General features: G+C 48.9%; 1 long non-coding RNA gene across 1 annotated transcript in view; it reads right to left on the reverse strand.

Annotated features, from left to right (window-relative positions):
* Positions 1–1,691, reverse strand: part of LOC144930963 (uncharacterized) — a 12,439-nt gene extending 10,748 nt beyond the window's left edge. The window contains exon 1 of the long non-coding RNA XR_013636473.1: positions 1,368–1,691. This is a non-coding gene — a long non-coding RNA (uncharacterized LOC144930963). The remainder of the gene's footprint in view (positions 1–1,367) is intronic.
* Positions 1,692–6,399: the final 4,708 nt, after the last annotated feature.

A 6,399-nucleotide genomic window follows, 5' to 3' on the forward strand; every position in this document is an offset into this window, starting at 1 on the left:
GGCTGTATACGTATATGTGTCTATTCACTCCATGGTGCACCAATAAAGCATTTGTCTTAGTAAAGTCTTACAAACTCAACATTTAAAAAGCTGAGACTATCATTATTCAAACGTACACATACTTAACGTTTAAAAATCAAAGGGAGAGCTGAAAGAGGGACTAAGTGTGTGGCCAGAAGATACCAGGTCTTCCAGGCTGATTAAACTCATTGCTTTGTTTAGTACTGCAGCAACCCAGAGATGTCAGTCATGGAGCCCAGTGTGGTAGGTGCTCCACACACAGTAAGCAGATGACAGTTTCATTGATTTTACCTTCTCGTAATTCATCACCACACTGCTGAATCCAGCAAGGACCAGAAAGAAGCTATGAGCCTTTTGCAGGGATGGGCAAACTTTTTGGCCCGAGGGCCACATCAGGGTTATGAAACTGTATGGAGGGCTGGGTAGGGAAGGCTGTGCCTCCCCAAACAGTCTGGCCCCTGCCCCCCCCCACTTCCTGCCCCCTGACTGCCCCCCTCAGAACTCCCCAACCCATCCAACCCCCCCCCCCCTGCTCCTTGTCCCCTGACCACCCCCTGCTGGGACCCCCGCCCCTAACCGCCCCACATCCAACCTCCCCAACTAGCTGTCCCCTTGCTCCCCTGACCCCTATCCACACCCCCGACAGGCCCCCCCCGGGACTCCCATGCCTATCCAACTCCCTGTCCCCTGACTGCCCCCTGGGATCCCCTGCCCCTTATCCAATCTCCCTCCCCCCCAACTTACCATGCTGCTCAGAGCAGCAGGAGTTCACAGCCCCGCCACCCGACCAGAGCCAGCCACATCGCCATGCTGCCCGGCAGGAGCGGAGGGCTAGCGTGCTGGCAGCCCAGCGAGCTGAGGCTGTGAGGGATGGGGGGCAGCAGGGGAGGGGCCGGGGGCTAGCCTCCACGGCCAGGAGCTCAAGGGCCAGGCAGGATGGTCCCGCGGGCCAGATGTGGCCCACGGGCCGTAGTTTACCCACCTCTGGCCTATCTAGTGGGTCGTATAGCTTGGATGCTTATATCCAGGTCTGGTCTGTCTTAATCTCATGTTTTGTAATCCTGTTTTCCCCATTACCAAAAACAATTAGATTCATATGAAAGCACTGCTGTATTCATACTCTACACATTATTGTAATAATGCTTGTGCAATGTATGCCTTGTGAGGTATCCTTCAAAAACTACCACCACACTGATCATTAATATTCTTGTGTAATGTATCTATGTATGAAATGCATATTAAGAGTTCTGAACATAATTTCCATTTATAACTACAATGTGTTTCTCAAAGACAGAGCACAAGCTGACAGCTCGAGCCAGCTGTCATCAAAACTGACTGGCACTAACCTTCAAGTGGCCATTCGTTGGCAACAAAGTGGGACAGGAACACATCAATGGGCATTTTCTTCTTTGGGCATGTCCACGCTGTACTGTGATGCTTTAATGATGGGCTGGGGAGAAAGACCAAGGTCTGTGGCTGGAGCAGGAGTCCTCCCTGCGTATCAGCGTGCAGGTGCTTGGAGCCATTCAGGTCTAGATCAGGGGTTTAGGTGTTCACATATTTACTGACAATACCACGACAACGTATCGTGAACAAGCAAGGAAGAGCACAGTCCAGGATGCTCTGCCAGGAGGCGCTCAGGTTGTGACAGATTAGCATGGGGGAGAGTTTCATTCTTATAGCCCATTGTTGTGTATTTGGTTGTCGTGGTAATAGAATCTTGTGTTGCTATGGCAACTGAGTTAGATTATATGGGGATAGCCCAGGCAGTTTTGGCTGTTTTTTGGTTAGTTCAGTGTGGGGCAATAAATGGCTGCTTTAAAGGTTTACAGCGCTCTGTCTCTCCAGTGATTTCTTCCTCAAACTGTTGCTCCCAAGGATATAACACTGACCACTTGCTCAGGGTTCAGAATCTATGTTTCCTCTAAGTTGCGCGGCTGCCTATTAAGCCCTGCACAGGGGCTCAGGGCTGCAGCAGGGAGAGACGCCCCACCCCGCTGGCCCCAGCGTGGACCTGCCATGGCCGCGGGAGAGGCAACATGGCCCTGATTTGCTGCGGCGAGAGAGGGCTGTGGAGAGTTCTCTCTCCCCCTCGCAGCCCCAGGGCAGCCAGCACCTCAAATCCCCAGCCCCACCCCAAAGCCCATGCCCCCTGCACCCCAACCCTCTGCCCCAACTCTGAGCTCCCTACCGCACCCCAAACTCCTCATCCCCCGCCCCTAGAGCCTGCACCCCCAGCCCAGAGCCCTCATCCCCCCCCACCACAACCCTCTGCCCTGCCGTTGTGCCCCCTCCTACACTCCGAACCCCTCGGCCCCACTCCCGCCACATGAATTTTGTTATGTGCACCAATATGAAGGTGATGTATCACACGTCACCTCCATATTGGTGCACATAACAAAATTCATTCCACACTTGGTAAAAAATTAGAGTGAACACTGTTCAGAATCACCTTGCCAACCATCTCAGCAGGAATTTTTCACTGAATCACAAATGGTCTCTAAAGACAAGCATGTTCTGGACTATCTCCACAACTTGGGGGAATTCCAAAGATAGACCTCTTTGCTACAAGGAACAACAGGAAATGTCTCCTGTTCTGCTCTTCCCGGGCCTCGGTCCAAGTTCCCTGTCTGACGCTTTCCATCTCAGCTGGCAAGCGGCTCTCTTCTACACCTTTCCCCCCATCTCAATCATCCCACAGGTCATTCTCAAGCTGAAGGCAGATTGGGCCAAGCTCATCCTCATTGCCCAAGCGCAGCCAAGAGAGTGCTGGTTCTTCGACGTTTGCACTGTCAGTTCAGCCTCCCATACCACTTCCTCTCCATCCCAACCTACTCACTCAGAATCATGGCCACACCTTGCACCCTGAGCTCAGTTCCCTGCATCTCGTGGCATGGCTGCTGCATGGCTGAATGAGGAGGAAGAGCAGTATTCGGCAGCTGTTCAGCAGGTTCTACTTAACAGCAGAAAGCCCCCTACCAGGCTGGCCTATTCAGCAAAATGGAAATGGTTTTCCATGCAGTCACTTCTCCTGCGGAATTCAACTGATGCTGGTTTCCATCCAGGACATTATGGAGTACCTTCTGCACCTTCAATTGCCGGTACTTAGTTCATTGAAAGTGCATCTGGCAGCGATACTAGCATTTCATCCTCCTCAGGGAAGATCAGTCTTCTCCAATCCATAGTGGTAAGATTCTTAAAAAGGCTTCTTCATTTACAGCCTCCTGTCCAAGAGTAGGTTCCTCTGTGGGACCTTAACATGGTCCTAGCAGCACTGATCGGATGCCCCCAGCATCTTGTCCCTTTTTGCTCGGGTCAGAAAACTGCTTTCCTGGCGATAACGTCCACAAGGAGAGTGTGCGTGTTGCATGGTCTAATCGCAGGGCTTCCTTATACACAATACTCCAAAGACAAGGTGACTTTACAACCATATCCAAAATTTTTGTCTAAAGTGGTTTCTCCATTTTATCTGAAATCGGTGATATACTTACTAGTATTCTTTTCTGGGCCACATTCATCTCCAGAGAAGCAGCGTCTCCATACATTAGACATCAGGTGATGTCTAGCCTTCTATCTGGACAGGACTAAACAATTTAGTGCTTCGCCCCACCCGTGTGTGTCATATTCAGATTGTACGAAGGGCCAAGTGGTCTCTTCGCAGACACTCCCATGGTGGGTAACATCCTGTATCAAGATTGCATATGAAATAGCCTCCACTACACCCCCTCAGAGGGAGTGAGCTCACTTAACGAGAGCACAAGCAACATCAATAGCATTCAGCGATGTTTTCATATTGGACATTTGCAGGCTGCTACGTGATCTTCCATACATACATTTTTGACCCATTATGCCATTACCACATCTTCCAGGGTGGATGCAGCCTTCAGAAGGGCAGTCCTCCAATTCTTGCTTAGGTAGACTCTGAGCCCCAGCTTTTGGGGGTGGGTACTGCTTGTGAGTTACCTAAGTGGAATACATGGCTGCATCTGCTTGAAGAAGAAGAAACTGTTATTTACTGGGATCCAGACGTGTATTCCACAATTCACCCTCCATCCCTCTGAATCGGAGTCTCATCTTTGGACATTTGGTGTGAAAGAACAGAGTGGTTGGAGCAGAAGTGCCACCTCCTCATATAGCCAGGTGAGGGGCTATGACCATGAGACATGAGTGCTGCCCCTCTATGGTTCCTGCAAGGCAAAATTCTCTGGCTCCAGTGCACTGGGCACACACATGCCTAAATGTAATACACAGCTGCATCTACTCGTGTGTGAAAAATCCACAACCCTGAGCAACGTAGTTATGCCGACCTAATGCCCTGTGTAGACAGTGCTATGTCAGCAGGAGAGCTGCTCCCACCGACATAGCTACTGCCTCTCCTGGAGGTGGTTCAACTATGCCAACGGATCCGGTGCACACAGGCCTAAGAGGAATACACGTCTGGATCACATCTCAAAGAACCACAGTTGCGCTAAGTAATGATTTCTTAGCAAACAACAACATGGAACCTCTTTCACCACCAGACTCCAGGTCTCTGTCCTCACTGCTGGGATGAACTTTATCTGGGGTAACCCTCAAGAAAATGCATTTCAAAGGGTGACTGGACTATAAAAATGAGGAGCAAAAATACCCCCAACCTCTCTTTTTCGGCTAAAAAAAACAATTATTTCCCCTTGCTCACCAACAGATGTCAGCAGAGAGCCCCTTCACCTATGTAGTCTGTCCATCTGGAGCTCTCAAGCATATGTGGGCCAGCCCTTTGATTTTGGTGAGGGGAGAGCCTGACCCGAGAATTTGGCTGGCCATGTTGCTGGAAATATGTGGTAAGAATGTTACCTTGAACCAAGTCTAACATGTTAAATTTTAGCTACTAGGAAGTGTTGTATCTTTATTTTTCTTGTGGATATTTCTGACTTGAATACCTTATATACTTATACTCATTTAGAATCTCTCTTTGTAGTTCAATAAACTTGTTTTATTTTTAATCTAAACTAACCCAGTGTTGGATTTAAACTAAGCTGTTTGGTTACTCTAGTTGAAGTAGAAAACTGTTGAATATTGACCCTTCACAGGAGCCAATGGACCTTTAATATCTGAACTACCCAGGAGGGGGATGAACAGCGCAGAACACATGTTTTGGGGAATGTTTGGGCCTGGGAGTGTGCTTGGGTCACCGTGCAAGTAATAACCAAGGCTGCAGAAAGCCAGAGAGTGGCTGGTGTTTGCTGACAGGCTGCTGTGTCAGAACTATTGGATCAGGGCTGCAGCTATACCCAGACACTCAGGGTGGGACCTGCGTGCTGTTAGGCTGTTTACGAACAGCCCAGGGCTTGGGAGCTACAACAGCAAAGCATTGTGAGGCACCCAAAGGTGCAGGGCAGCAGTGGCACAGCCCCTCACTGATCTGGATTGCACCCTGAAATGTGACAAACATTTCCAAATGAGATGTTTAATTTTCCAGGTGTAGAACTTTTTTAAAAAAAAATGTTTATTCCTAAACATACTAAGGGTTTGATAAATCTGGTACTCGCTGTTTACTTGCACCCTTAGCTGGAGGGGGAAAAATGTAGGAAATTCCATATTTAAAAGACCTGATAATATTTGCATAGTTAGTTACTCAGAAGTTAGTAAATGCTGCCATTGGGGTTCCACGTGCAACATTTAACCCTGTTCCCTTGTGCATCTGTATGATCTGTAATGTCACTGACTCAAGGCCTCTGTCCATAAGCCTGGGAAACTATATATCACCCAGATGCCCTTGAAAGGAACACTTCCCCATACAAGCACTGAGGCCATTGTATGAACAAAAGGGCACAGAATAAGCTTGGGGGAACCAATGAGACCTTTCAGTCTCCCATGGTGTCTAGACAACAGTTTTAAACGTAGTCCTCCTCTCACACTGTACGTGTCCAATAAGGCAATATGTTTCTGAAATAGCCACTTTCCTCCCCTGCTGCAATGCCACTCACTGTTTTCCAGTGTTAGGAGACTCCAGACTTCAGGCAGACCCCCAAACAGAAGTGCTGCCTGGTCCTAGCCCAGCTGAAGTGATTACAGCTTTGATTGCTGGGTATGAGACCCACACCAGAGCTCAGCTACTACCCTCTGCAGATTCAGCAAAAGCTACCTCTTCACCATTACCCACCTCATGTTCATGAAAACACCTCTGTGCACTACTCAGGCAGAGAGCAGTAGCATATAGGATCAAATCTTTACCACTAGGAATACACTCCTATCACAAGGCAGGAACAAACTCACTACTACCCAACCATACCAGATTGTAGTTTTGGTCAAGGTGACCCCTCTCCCCCTGCACAGTTGATGCAGGTCTCATGCCCTTTCATTACACAATAGGGATAATAATGTTCTATTCCCCCAAAC

This window comes from Lepidochelys kempii, chromosome 1 (genome assembly GCF_965140285.1).
Source record: "Lepidochelys kempii isolate rLepKem1 chromosome 1, rLepKem1.hap1, whole genome shotgun sequence".
NCBI lineage: Eukaryota > Metazoa > Chordata > Testudines > Cheloniidae > Lepidochelys > Lepidochelys kempii.